Raw genomic sequence first — 15,633 nt, forward strand, 5'->3', positions numbered from 1 at the left:
TACCATCTTCGTAGGAAGTGGTGAAATCAATATGCCTGAGTGTGAGAAGACTGCTACAGCTTCTCTTGCTGGCAAAATAAAAGGCTGCTGTACAGATTGCAGTTGGTCTTTCTTCTTCAATCGACATCAAACGCTGGGTGCAAGACGGAGCTCAGGCAGGGCTTACTGAGCTTCTTTGAGGCCTTCACAGGCCACACGGCAGCAAAAGGTCTCTTCTTCTTTCTCAAACCTGCCAATGATTTCTACAAAAGGTTGAACACATAACCAATCTCCTCTCCACGGGGGGATCAAATCACCTCAGTGGATGCGGCTCATCTCATGTGTGTGTTTGCTGTTTTCTTTCTTCTGTTCCACACAACACACTTTACCTCCGGTTTTCAGGTCAAATGAAGTTTTGACTTTGATCGTGCAAACATTTACAGTCCCGGGCTACTGCACGATATTACTACCCAGACTGGATAGCAGGTGGAAGATATGGTACACAGGAGGAATGTGTATGTATCTAAAAGAGTTTCTGCATGGTGTGAGATGGAAAGAGGGTGACTGGGATTGTCTCGCTGTGAAAATAAAATAATAAAAATGCTAATTTCTAGACCTGCTCTTTCAAACTTGACAGATTGGACAGCATTTCTTGCATACTTGATTGATGTGGCCTACTTTCCACGTTTTCAGACATGCTGGACACAAACAGGTTATACTTTGCACTGTGGTCTAGAATGTTTTTCTTGTGATGTGTGCCCATACTTTTATTTTCTGTTTGAAATGAATTTATGCACTTTTTCTCTTTACATGGGACAATATCTGTGCTCACATGACCTTGTATGTGCGTTCACTCCTGGTAGTATCTTGAAATGCAGACATAGTTTGAGCTCAGTTTTCACAGGTTTTTAGGTATCTGCCTTCGGATCTGTATCCACACCAATACGTTTTAGTGTGAAAATGCCTCAATTCTGATACATTTATGCCCCTAGAATCTAGAGTCTGCTCCATGATGGGGTCTTCTCAATCATAACTGCTAACAGTGAGTACAATCTGGGTAAAGATTTACAGGCATTACTGATTTTGTTGTCTTTGCTACCAGCTGTTGTGCAGTTAAATTCTGTGTTTAAATGCTGCAGCTGCCTTTGCTGTTCCTTGTTTGTATTTTCCACAATTACGTAACAGCCAAGAAGAAGTCTCCTTTCTGTTAACAATACCACGTGCATGAATGCAAGTAGTATTGTGATATGCACTTTCAGGTGTGTTGGTATGGAGAGACTTTATTTCTAATAGTTTAAGAGCTAGACTGGGCTGGAATTAATTACACAAATTACAATTCCATTTATTCCCAATATAATGGAAAAAGTTGATATTTTAATATCTTGTAAAATACACTGAAAATAAGACCATGTTTTTATTTGTGTTTTGTAATTTGCTTGAGTTGACCCTTTAAAAAATAATTGAGCAGCATGTTCCTAAGTAAACAAAATAACAAGCATTAGCATGTTCCCTGTAAAACACGAGTGACATAAAAAGCAGAAAATACTCCTCCCTGCTGCAGACCGACAAACACACAAGTTATAATCAGATATTCTGTGAAGCCACTTTAACAGACAAACTTACAGCTGCCTTAACAAAACTCACCCACAACTCTAAATATTTAATTACATGAATATTTGAAGCTTTAATATCTCAAGATGAAACACACACAGACACAGGAGAGCTGCAGCAGTTAACAGTGACAGTGAGGGTTTTCTCATTGTGAATGTGTGAACAGTGCATTAGAAAAAGAAATCCCAAGAGAATGATGTCGTAGAACATTTTAAAGACAGCCAGGGGCCAGAAAGCCATTGAGGGAACTGGTAATTTCTTTGTGTTTCCGGATTATGTAGAAGTGGCTTTTAGGGATGTCAGGAGACACCGAGTACCACTAACTTTAATGTTTCGCTGTTAAAATGACTCTTAAATGATAGATGACACAGTCTCCACTGACTGTCCTGTCTGGCTGCAGCACGGCAACATTTTGAAAAAGATTGCTTTTGTTTTATATGATGTGCATCATAAAATATATGAATGTCTACAAATGCAATATCTTGACATGATAAAAGTCGTATAAAAATTGGAAATTGATACAAATAAAATGCTCTCATCTCATTCCACTCTAAGTGGTTTACACAATAATGGTTCAAAATTTACGGAACGATAAGAGGCCAGGCAGTATATCTCTGTATCAATAAATGAGATGTCACTGCTGATGTCAGTGTAAAGCTTTCTTTGTAATTTGTATGCAGGCTTTACTCAAGCACTGACATGAAATATCTACTTGGCATCTTATCTGTACATGTTAAATAAACTGACAAATACATATTTACAGCACATCTTTGAAGCATTTCTTTTTTAACCCAACGGATCATTAGACTTTGTCATATAGCTGCAGTCTCACCCACTGCCTATTAGCCAAGTTGCTGCTTACGGTATTGGATGCATTATGAAAACATATGCTTTCATAGATGGATTGATGTTCCCGTTTTCCACAAGACAGCTCCTTTGTCACAACCAAACTAATTAGACTGACTGTCAGGGTCTCTGACAAATGGAGTGGCTGTGTTGAGTTATAGCTCAGGACCCGCCAAGCACATTCGAGAGACAAATTCCTGCAGTGATGAGGTCTATTTGATCAAGGTAAACAAATTAACGAAGGCATTAAGTCCGGAGAAAGCCTGGTGTTGTTTGTCTCTGGCAGAGCTGTCACTGAGGCTCATGCTGTTTGTTCAAAGAACTTGAACAACACAGAAGAAGTGTAGTGACTTTGTGAAAATGCAGCAATGGAGTCAACCAAACATGGGAACTGAAGGTCATTTTAAAATTACATCAGTGACTTTGGGTTTTGAGAGTGCATTTCTGTGTACAGCTCAGCAAAACCTTTCAAAATTTCAATTCTTTGATGTGTAATCTCTGATATGCTTATTCATCTTTTATTTGATCTTGTTCTTTCTTTTCAATGACAGACCATGGATGGTCATATTTTAGCCACAGGAATTTTATTTATGTAGATTTCAAAGCAAAGTGACATGTCACATGATGGATTCATGCAGTAAAATAATAAATTAATAATAAAAAATAAATGTTCTGACTGTGAAATTGCTATGTTTAAAAGCCTTCTTTCCCTTTCTTCATATAAATGAATGTGCTCATTCGGGAATCCCTTGATCTTTTGAGGAAAAGACTGAACTGAGTGAATCTGACACTTGGCTCTGACTCCATAACAAAAGGCCATGACTCCACTGAGATTGCTATTGTATGGCTTAAGGTTGAATTCATGATGGGCCAAGAGTGTGAATCATGGATAAAAAAGACAGCTCTTATGATCACACAGAGGAACTGGATCAATCTCGCCATACAAAAAGCAATATATCACTTTTCTTTAATATGTTTATTATTACTTTGATTATCTAATTTTATTATCAACATTCATATTTACAGCACATTAGATCAGATCAGTAAATATGATCTCCTTCAGAAATGTAAATCTCTAATTACATATTACACATTCTGTCGCTGGATAATAAAATAAGATAGGCTATTGTTTTCCTCTTCACTGAAGCAAAATGGAGAAAACTTGCAACACTAAACATATGAAACTAAAGGTATGTTGTCTTTTTGGCTTCAACACAACAGACAGAAAAGTAATGGATAAACTCAGGCTGTTAGCTGTAGCATACGGCCGTATGCTGAGATATAGGGGAGTCACGACAGTGTGACGTCAGCCGTAAGGTGATTCATGTACAGGTGTAAACCTGTAAAGAACCTGTACTAAAATAAACGAGAGACTTTTGCATATCCAGTTAAAAGTTATTTGTAGTTGCTTTAAACAAATTAGATGTTGGGTTTAATGTTGGTCAAATCTCCAATAGCTGCAGTATATGTGGTGGACTGAGACTTAAAATTCAGTGACAGTCTTTGACTAGTCTCTGTCTGAATTATGGGCTACTTTTTTCAGCAGTTTATTTTCGCTTGCCATTAAGACAAACTAGATAACAACAAGGGCAAAAATACACATAATGGATTAGTGAATGTAGATTAGTTTATAACCCTGGAGCTAAACAAAAGTAAGTGTTTTAGAGGGTAATAATGCTTTGAGTGAAATATCATGTTGAGCCTTTCCAAATGATCTACCTCCGTACATCTAGATATTACAGAGCGTGAGAAATTACTAACTCTTCTCTCTCTACTCCTTTTTAATAAAGTTCAATAAAGCTATCCATAAAAAGCAGCCAAGGAAATTGGACAAGGGAGGACAGCATCACCATGGAAACAAATGGATTTTCTGGTGGAAAACAATGTGTTTTCACCCCAGCTAATGAGAACTTGTATGTACCAATCACTCTGGGATCATATGTGTGGACAGCAACAGAAGTCACAGTCTCTAATGCTTTATATTTTCATATATCAGCAGGACACTCTTTAGTGCTTCTGCAAATGTAATGTAAGGGAAACAAAAAGAAGGATAAATGAAAACAAAAGTCATATACAGCATTTATTAAAATGAGTGACAATTTAAAAACCTGAATAAATGAGTGTAAAAAAATAATGATACATTAAATGTGATTGCTCTGTTTTGTTACGATAGGCAGTGGTTTTGGGGTTATTCTGAGTAATTACCTTTATCTTATGAGGACAAATTTCTGGCCTAATGGAAACTGTCTCTTCAGACTGACAATTATGTGACCCATTAACGACAAAAGATCAAATAGTTTGATGAATAAGAAAATTATGAAAATCATATTCTATGGCATTTTACAGATCACTAGGTCTCTACCCAAATGAAAAAATAAGGGAGATATGCATTCTCCAACAAAAGAGTCAGGATTAAGGAAAGTAAGTCTTTGCTAAATTGCTTAGCTTAGTCTCTGTTAAGTTTTGTAACTTGAGAAACTTAGAATCTAGCATGCATGCTCATCAAAAACAAATGAATATCTTTTAGAAAAATGGTGTTGACTGCTTCAGAGGAATTTCAGAGACTTGAGGAATTGATGCCTCGTAGCACTAAAGGTGTTCTGGCAGCTACCTGCAGCCCACTGCCTTACTAACACACTTTGTAGGTTGTGCTTTTAAACTCTAAGCCAACTGTGCATGACTGGCGAGCACAGAGAGTGGACTCAGTATGTGAGGGATTTGTTTATTGCCTATGATTTTTGCTCTAGAGTGGTAAAAAAAAAAAAATACACACACATACACACACATATATCTTAATCTGGAGTTTATATGGTATGAAAATGAAGTGCTTCAGTTCCTTTGCTTAGAATGTGTTTTTATCACAAATCCTTTCGTACTGGGACACAGTAACATTCAAAAAGCCACTCTGAGGCTGCCAACACACAAACTAATAAAACATAACGTAAACAAGCAACCACATATATGTTTGGATGCGCACATCTCCATCACACAGAATAATAACCTTCATGTTTATATTCGTGCTTTAAGAGCTGTGAAATCTGGGAATGCATGGGAGCGGTGTAGGGCTGTGACGGTGATAGCTAAATCGAACCCGAGAGAGACAAGCTCCGTGTGTGCATGTGCGTCTCTGTGCATGTTCCACATTACACACTGCAGCCTCATCCATCAACTGCAGCCATGACCCACACGTGAAAAAGTTGCTAATGCTGCTGATGTCAGTGTAAAGCTGGCAGCTCTTTCCTCCTCGTGGCTGTTGTTGTTGTTTTCATATAGCTGATAAAAAGAGGTGCTGCTGCTGCTTCTTCACTACATCTGCTGCGTGCAGTCATGCACTTGCTTGGGAGCAGCACAAAAAACATCAAGCTTTACAAATCTTACAGTGTGTGCATTTACTGCACACCACCTCCCTGTGTGTTTTACATGATGACCGTTTTTCTTAATGCCCGCCTTGCTCCCATGTTGTTTACCATTGTCAGTGCCCAGGGACAGCAGATGAAAATAGCTTACAGCTAAATCTGGCACAATATATGTATTGAGCTAAAAAAATTGTTAAATAAACAACAACAACAACAACAACAACAAAAAGGGTGACATGACCGATGGAGCATTGAACCTGCTGAAGACCCACTGCTGAAACAAGTAGTATGGCTCTGTACATGCATTTCAAAGTATAGTGTGTACATTATAGTCACTTGCCACCGTCAGGCAGCGTTAGTATCAAACTACAGCCAGTGGCATCCAGAGTGTCAGGTGATTTCAAGCAACTGATTCTGCACTTAATTACATGTCAGGAAACGGAGCTGACCACACAGCTAATGTGTTAATATGCTTTCAGCTAATGTGGTCTAAATACATACTTAATGTACTTCAAACAACTAATGAAACTTTTATTAAACAATATGTGCTAAATAAAGATGAAATAATACATTAAAGTACCAGTGAGACTGAATAGCCAAGAATTATTTTTGATTTGCATATAATGCTGTAATGAAATAACTCCCCATAGCTGAGAAAATAAACAAGCATGAAGGGAAAAGTGCAAAAGAAAACAGATTCTGCCCGTTTCTTTTGAGGAAATACTTTACATAATGGGGCAAAGACCAACTGAAGCCTTTTGATGAGATTAGCTTGACTCCATCTCTAAGACTAATGCGAGGCTATCTGCTTAACTTCCGAGGGCAGGGGTCACAGGGCTGGTTATGGAAGGTACAGGGGGTGAAACGCTGAGGAAAAAGTTGGATGATTTGTGCCTCTCCTTCACTGTGGGTGGCACGTCATGTCGAGGACACGTCAACAGACGCCTGACAGATCTGGGAGTGAGATCCAACTGAGCAAGAGGGGTGGGGTGGGGGGTGGGGAGTCTCACCCGCTGTCTTCTCGCATGAGCGCTGGTGGACGCATATCCAGTGCGACGCACACATACACAAGGCAAGCAATCACAAACACATGGATACACACACACTACACGCACACACACACACACACACAGGCTAGGAGGCATAATTCCAGCTCTCCCTGCACACTGTGGAGATTTGAGCCGCAACCAAACACGCTGCCTGTGCAGAGAGCAGGTGTCAGACCAGGTGAGTGCTGCGTGCTGACGGTTAGCAGCCAGCTCCCAGCTGACCTCGCATCAAAACTTAGTGACACGGAAAGGGCAGGAAAATTCTCAACTAAGTGGAATGATCGAGGCTTATGTCATCAAAATGCACTCAATTATGTCTCCTGTCAAGCCGGGCTTAGCCGACGTCTATCAAAGACTCAAGACTGAGGTAATGTTGCTAAACTCAGATTACTGAGACCATTTCCCCTGGCAGAATTCAGCAGCTGTTCTCTGCTCCCAGGGCTACTCGCTGCGGTCAACATGTTATGTCGTTCAGGGCAGATATTCAGCTGCATCTATAATACGGTGTATTAAAATGGAAGCGGAGATGACAGAGAGAGAGAGAGAGAGAGAGAGAGAGAAACAAAAAGGAAAAAAGGAAGACATCAAGTTGAGAGAGAGACTTGATAGAGAAATTGACTTAGAACAGCATAGTGATATTTTTCAGATTGATTGATGTTCATGCCTTCCCCTAATTAACTCTTCTTTGTTATGATTCACTGAGCTGGCCAGTATTATATGAGTCAATACCCTAAAAAAAAAATAAAAAAAAAAACCTCTCAGTTTAAGACTCACGTTATTTGTTATTTGTTATTTGTGCACGCAAGGCCAATTAAATCAGTATTTCTGTTTATAAAAGCCACTCTCCTCGAGCTGGAAGCCAGAATTTACATTCACAAATCAGTGTTTTTCTTCATCTACTGTCTATTTTAACAGTAGCTCATTGAACAATGTTCAGTGTGTTCTGTTCTGTTCTTTTTAGATCAGACAGTGAGGGTGCATGTAAACAGAAAATTAAAAGCAACACTTTACAAGTCATTACGAGTGGTCCAATCACAGGCAGGTTTTCCATGCAGACTAAAGAGCACACAGGTCAGGTAAAAGTCCATATACTAGTAAGTAATTTACAAATCCTATTTTCTAATCTGAGGGGGAGGAAACAAAATTAATTATCAGGGATATTACACATTTTAATGGATACTACAACTGCAAAGTCACATTTTACAAGATCTTACTCATGTTAATATAAATTATGATGATTGAGTCTCAGGTTTTTTACAGAGTGCTAGAAGTGCTTCCTTTGCTGCTCTGGCACAGTTAGAAACAAGGTGTTAAAGGTGATTTGCTGTGAGTGTTTTATTAACTGTGAAATGTGCCGTTTATTGACAAAGTTAAATTAGCTTCCTATTTTGTAATTTGCTCAGGTTCATACAGATAACAGCCTCCACTTCACTGTTACGCTGAGGTGACGTGCACTACATAAAATATCATGAACTTTTTGGATATAAAATGTCAACATGGGCAATGCTCAGGATATGTCAGAGGCTCGTTTCTGCAGAAAAGAGACATTATCTTAAATTACTCTTTGAAAAGCAGAAAGAGGGATTGAATCAAAGTTTGCAAATGTGTCATTATGAATTTATGAAAAGGTTGTGCTGGAAGGTAAGAGAGTTCTAGCTGAATGTTTCACAGTGCTCTATATTAAAACATATTAAGACCTCATTAATATTTCAAAACCTTCTGAAATACCGAGCCATTTATGGAGTTGCAAAACGCCTGGATGTGTTCATAAATCTTAAATAACAATTCTTATCTTCACATACAATCATTTGCCCTCAACCTGAGCATGAAGATGTTTCTGACGGTGCCGTACGATCACATCAAACTGTTACACAACGCTGTGTTTTCTCGACAAACCTCTTTGTTCGCCTGCAGTGTAAGAAATGAGGAAATCAATCACAACACCTCCCTGCAAAGCTCCCTATGTGTTGCTTCAGTAGATTAGCTCAATCAAGGCTGTTTGTTGTTAATCTGTGGACACTTTTCCACTCAGTATGTATATAATGTTCAGCTGGGAGTCGAGTCATTTACCATGGTTTGGTTGTTACCTCCATTTCACTCCTTCTTTCTCTCCTCCTTCTCCACCTTCACCTATGACCCCTCTCTATCCATTGATCATTCTTCTACTCTATCTTTTCCCTCATCCCCTGGTGTCAGAACGATAATGTGGTGTAGTGATTAGCGCTGTTGCCTCACAGCAAGAAGGTTGTGGACTCGAAAATTAGATTAACTGGTGATTCTAAAGTGCCCATATGAATGTAACGTGGCTGGTTGTTTGTCTCCATACTTGAGCCATGGGTGTTGCTGCCTTCACCTAATGCCGGGATTGGCTCCAGCCCCCCCAGCCCCCTAAAGCCATGTGACGATAAGCAGCATAGCTAATGGATGGATGGATCCCCGGGTGTCCATTCTGTTCTGTTGCGATTGCCAGTATCAGCAACCTTGGCTCTCCGACCACTGGCCAAGTCTGACCTCATATGATCGCCCCTAATTACGCTCTCATTCACGACCTAATCTCCATAAACACACACCGCACAAAACCACTTGATGTCGGAAGCCTGAAATGTTGTTTCCACCAGATAACATCTAGATTTCAGTATTCAAAAGAGAAAAAAGTTAATAGTATGGCTGCCCAGCGGGAACTTTGTGATTCAGCCTCAGCTCTCAACCCGTTTATCCCACTGACTGCTGAATCTCTCCCTCCCTCTCTGAGCCTCTCTGGGATTCACAGCACACTGGCTTAGTGTGTTTGTAAACCACATAACTTCTTTTCAAGTAGCCTTCGATGACGAGCCGAGCCAGTGCAATGATACATTTTCAAGTGGTAAGCTGCGCTCGCTGTAAATCCAGCTTTTTGGCAGTGGCCCCGGCCCTTAGGGTTCAGGGTTGGCTCGCCTGCCAGAGCTGAGCCCGAGATGGGATCCCATGCATGATTATATATCAACCACTCATGGAAATGACGATGCACTATTTCTATTCTAATTCAACTGCAGCTGCTGCAGTTATTACTATTGAAATAATTATTATGAACACTGTTTTGTTCTGGGAAAAAAGTAGAAATTTGTTGATATATTAATATCCATCACTAGTGTATTATACTGCATCCATTAGTAAAAGACAGATGATGACTATGATGTCGGATTCTAATGGCAGTGTAAGTGGTTGTATTTGTGTCCGATCTCAAAATCCCTTGACCTGCCTCCTGTTTGCCGTCTGCACAACATTGAGTGCTTTGACTTTTCCCTGACAGTCAACATGTTCCGCACTTTTACTTGCTCTTAAGCACTTTTACACACTTTTTAAACCGTTTCTCTCACCACCGCCATCTGCTCTGTCACCAGATATCATTACACAAGCGTGGAAAAAAACATTTTCATCCAAACAGCCTGTGCGAAACCTCCTTTTCATTTTGTCTGTTCGCCCCCCCCACCTCCCCCCATTTTCCCCTGCCATTCACCCCACTGTCACTCTCTGCTCAGCCTTTGTGTCTCTTTCCATCTCATTTCTGCTGCCGTCGATAGTAGGCTGTCAACCTTGACTGATGCGTTTCCGCTAACGGTGTACTAAAAGGTTGCAGATGGTGCGTGGAAGGATGAATTCAAGGTCAAAGGTGAATTGCAAGTGTGCAGGTGTGAAAACTGAGGCAGCATTTACAGAGTTGATATTATAGGATGTGTCAAGGTTTTCCTTTATGTAGTGCTTTATGTCAGTGAGACCCACTTTATAGTTGCTCACTGACCTGTACATCGATAAAAGTTGCATCCAAAGCTACTTATAACATCACTGTTGGCAGCATAATGAGTTAGTGGAGGACAAGCACACAGAGAAGTGTAACTCACCTTGTTTATTGTCTCATCTTCGGCATCTTTTCTCTCCAGTGCTTAATTCCAGACTCCTCGCCCTCCGTCCATTTCTCCACCTTCAAGAGAATAAAGACAGAGGCCGAGGTTGAGAATTCATCACAACAAACCAAAAGGCTCCTGTGGTGTCCTGGTGGCTAATGTGCTGGTCCATGTGCCATGTGCTCCTGCTGCGCTGTTGCTCCCTGCTCTTTTTCCACACTCACTTCAGTGTCGTAATTACTGATGAAATGCTGGGGGATGGTGGTGGTGAATTTTTCTTTTTTTTTTTTACAAAAAAAACCCCTTTGACCCCTGAAGAAAATGAAAAACTTTGATCTTTATTGACTAGAGTGTTGTATTAAAAGACATTAAAATGTCAGTCAAGCCCAGTTTTGTTTGGCTGTAAAAATCACAGCACTAATATGTTGCTTTTAATCCGGTACCCAGTCTTTTAGAAAGCAACTTGTCATGGAAACAGCATGGAAGGAGGGAAAGGACATACGCAGAATCCATTGCTGGCAAGGAGAAATAATAAGTGGGGAAATTCATCTTAAGCCTATTTGCACTTCTTTAAATCTAGTGTATTATGTCCTTGAGACGTTTTGAGGGAGGGGGAAACCACTCTTTGTCTCAGGGCAAAGACTCACTCTGCTACACAATAAAGCACATCACAAACACTTTGCTCTGATTTCTTTAAGCATACAGGGGTCACCTAGTGTTGCTGAAGACATTTTCCTCATAGAAACACTCAACAACAGGACACATCATACAAATGTAGTATGCCTTGTAATGTCCTGTCAAACTACATTCATTGATGTGCTTTGAGAAGAAACGCTGCATATGAGTCAGTTCCCTGATATCACATGAAGGTGAGGAAGAGGAGGCGGCTGGTGGTTCTGAGTGGGGGCACAGAACAGATGGTGGTCTGTCCGACTCTCGCCAGGTGGGGCTTGGTTGAGACAGGCTGCACGCACACACTCTCACTATAACACATGTGCAGACTCACACACAGGTCAGAGGAGGGGCACTAACACTCCAGTGGGGGCTTTTTCATATGACAAAGATGTAGGGATATCAATGAAGTACATGCATTAGCACATTATTGACCTCAGAGTTGTCTGGTTCATGTCTATTGTGATATTTGGTGTCTGATGCTGATGCTACGTTTTGACATGTTTTTTTTGTTTGTTTGTTTGTGCGTACACATGGTACACATGACACCCCTTTCTATGTGGACCCATATAAATAAAAAAGTGTTTAGCATGAAAAAAAATTAATTACACTAATCACATTTCATATCATTATATAATGCCTCCAAGGCTGGGGTCAAATGAGGTGAACAGGAATTAGTGTACAGTCTTAAGTTTTGTTCCATACAATTAATGACAACAACAAAATTGTAAATGACAAGTTAATTTTAAATCCTATATTGCCTTGTTTGGGAAGTGTTTTATCATTAACTATAATGTGTGAGAATATGAGTTAGATTAAAAATGTGAATTGTGCAGCTCTGTTAGAATAAATCTTATCAGTAAAAACTCACAGATACTGTAAGCCTGTGCATATTCTCATTTGTCCAGGTCGTAGTAAAAGGTCAGATGCGAGCATGAACTGATGAAGCCTCTTGGATGAGAGTTGAAACGTCTTCCTAGACAAATAACCAAGTCCAGTTGCTTTCGATTTAAAATTCCTTTGAGTCACAGATACTGTATTTGATTTGAAATTTTAGCTTATTTGCGTGTGGTATAACTTCAGGTTTCCAGCTGAGAGGTGTTATAAGTATGTTTACATAAGTTGTTGTAAGTATTACACTAACTCTGAGAGCTGATGTTTCATGAAGTCTTGGTAGCCTATTAGAGGGTTCTAATTGCAACTCACCACATTTAGAAAATCCAAATCTAGTCGACTTGAAGCCTTATTCGTTGTAGATTGCAGATAATTCCAAGGTCATGCACCGTCTGAAGGGAGTAGTTTGAAGGAAATGATCCTTGGATATCACATAGCAGCTTTCACTCTTATAAATATTGTCACATTCGAAGCATGCGATATTGAGACAATATCAATAATCGCATCTTCAGGAGAACCACTTTATAGCTGCAAGTGAAAAATGACAACAACCTGAGTCAAAGATGAGATTTCACATGTTTTGTGTTCTCTCTTCTCTGTCAATCACATCACCTCTGCAGGGGAGAATTTCTATTTCACACTCGGCTGGGATGTGTAACGCACACGTCACTTAAACTCAGGTACAGGAACAGAGAGATTGGGTTGGAGGCCGAACAGTCGAAAAATGGATCTGCATGTGTATTCATGAATAAGTAAACGACCAAAAGATGAACACAAATGAATACATCAGACATGGCGGTGACTTGCTAATTCAGTGTTTATGGGAACAATGTCACAGCTCATAGTGAAAGGACACAGCTCAAGACAAGGACACCAGATGCTCATTTCCAAGATATGTGTACTGCAGATTCACAAGTGAAATTATATGAGATTAAACCTTTATTCTAATCTTTAATTTCCTGAGTCTATCCAATCAGATTCAGCGATTAGGAAGGGTCAACATTATGCTATAGCAGCCAGCACTGATAAGTAGCCCTGTGTCGACATTTGCTTAAAAAAGTTGCTCCACAACTCTATTCCCTGTACAGTAAGCTTCCTCTAAGTCAACTGCACGTCTCAAATTCACTGTACTCACTATCTGCACTATCTGCAATATGAATAATTCATGAGTGCACAACAAAATACAGAAAAAAAGAAAGAAAGTGGTCGTTGAAGAGGAAATGACTGCGACCTTCTATGCAAAATAGGTGGAAGCTGAGAGAGCGATGTGCAGTGAGAGATAGGTACAGTATAAGTCGGAGATGAGGAAAAAAACAGAAACAGAAAAGAAAGAGAGGGAAATAAAATGAGAGCCGTCCAAACGAGAGAAAAATTTCCTCCCTTGTAAGAAATTTAAAAAAACATATGCCGGAGTGTGATACGGAAATAGGCCCCTCTGTATTCATGAATCTCTTAGAGCACAATCAATGGGGTAAGTGATACATAAAAGATGAGGCCGAGTTTGACCTGTGCACCGAGGGGGAGGGGATGTGTTCTGCAGAGCCTGGACCGGAGGAGATGGCGATTCAGACTCTGTCAGGGTATCCTTTGAAGTTTTGGCAGATGAGGATGGGCTATGGATCAGCCTGTGGCCCTGCTGCATTAACCCCCCAAGCCCCAGCTATGCTTGCACTGAGTCAGCAGCAGCAGCAGCAGCAGCAGCAGCAGCAGCAGCAGCAGCAGCAGCAGCAGCAGCAGCAGCAGCAGCACTGAGCTGCCTGCCTGGCCAGCATGATGCATAATCTCTACACTGGTTTAGCACAGATCTATTATACAGAGCCACTATTTAAACTTCAGCAGTGATTATCTCTGTGCTTTACTACGTTTTCACTGCAGAATGACTTCACACCAGTCGACTGCAGATCTGATGTTGATGCCTATATTGGACAAAGATGGAATTTGTGGCGCACAGGCTCATAACTTCAACTCTGGAGTTATTGTGCAATTCCTTATCTGCCAGCAGACAGCATAAAGAAACACACACACGCAGCCAGGCAGGGACCTTTATCGAGTTGAAGATCAAGATCGGTACGGGTCGAAAGACCAACTCATGCACGTGCATGTACATACACACACACACACAAACGGACTGTTAGCACACTTCTGCCTGATTGTTTGAGGCATGCGGGCACTCTGGTGATAAATAGAGGTGAGTCACATCAGAAAGAGGATTACAGGGGCTGTGAAAAAGCAGAGAATTATTGACAGAAAAGAGGGGGATTTAGAGTTAGCTCTGCTGGCCCAGAGGAGCATCGAACCCCCCCCCTTCCCACCCCTCACACACACTTACACATCAACTAGTGATGACTCAGTAAGACCGTCTCAGGTCATTTTGGACTGACATTTCTCTGGAAACTTTAAATCCAATCTGTTGCCTGCTCCGACCTGACTTTTTCTACCGGGCCTTGTCGCCTCATTTTGAACCAACTCAGCTACACACATAAAGCAGCATCTCTGGAAAACCTGAGGACCAGAACAATGCTATACATAATGCATGAAGGAATGCATGGGCACAGAGACAGATGTGAAGTTGTGGAGTTTCATCTATCTGCAGAAAAATGTAATCCCATGAAAAACACACTCAAATCTCTGTGTGATTAAAATAATTCCTGATTTGGAATAAATCATGGGTGATTAAACCAAACATCCACTTATCTGAGGCTAGAAACACAGATTCTTTCTTTTTCTTTTTTTGTTTACAAAATTTGAGGAGACTGGTCAAGAGGACAAGGGTGAGAGAGCAGCTCAGAGAGCACTTCAAGAAGGAGTCAGGGAGTGCAAAATCATCTCCAGGCCTGAGGGTTAGACAGAAAAACATGTTTTAAACAGTACTGTCCAATTAGGCCGAGGTAGGTTCAACTTTTTGCCCTGCTCAAAAAAACATTAGGTTGCGGCGATGTGTGGGTTTTTACAAGGGCACTGAGATGTGTACAGTATTTGCAATTGAAATGCAGGGCGTGATTCAGAGGCAGAGAGGTTTGACGGCACCCCACCTGGCTGCTAAGACCTCCAAAGGGCACACTTAATGAATTCACAGTGCTACAATGTGAGAAGTGAGAACCACACGTTGATGACAGGAAGTTATTGATTATAAAGCAGGTGTTATATGTACAGTGTATACTGTAAGAACTCATGGCACTAGAACTTTCCTTTCAGACTTTTCATCTGAAACATGCTCTATCCTTATAAGAAATCTGTAGTTTTTTGTCTTTGTGTTTGCTTTCTGTGTTTGTTTCTCAATTTTAAGTTACCCACAAAAAGGCATCTGAAAGTTTGGATTGACAAAGTTTGTGAGAAACTGCATTC

At 40.5% G+C, this 15,633-nt stretch overlaps 1 protein-coding gene across 3 annotated transcripts in view; it reads right to left on the reverse strand.

Moving 5' to 3' along the window:
* Nucleotides 1–15,633, reverse strand: part of dlgap1b (discs, large (Drosophila) homolog-associated protein 1b) — an 86,739-nt gene that overhangs the window by 45,467 nt on the left and 25,639 nt on the right. For all 3 annotated transcript variants that reach the window (XM_085763838.1, XM_085763837.1, XM_085763839.1), the window contains exon 2: nucleotides 10,720–10,799. The gene's annotated coding sequence lies outside the window, so the exon portion shown is untranslated. The remainder of the gene's footprint in view (nucleotides 1–10,719; nucleotides 10,800–15,633) is intronic.

This window comes from Trachurus japonicus, chromosome 20 (assembly GCF_045865225.1).
Source record: "Trachurus japonicus isolate A0001 chromosome 20, Traja_1.0".
NCBI classification, from domain to species: Eukaryota; Metazoa; Chordata; class Actinopteri; order Carangiformes; family Carangidae; genus Trachurus; species Trachurus japonicus.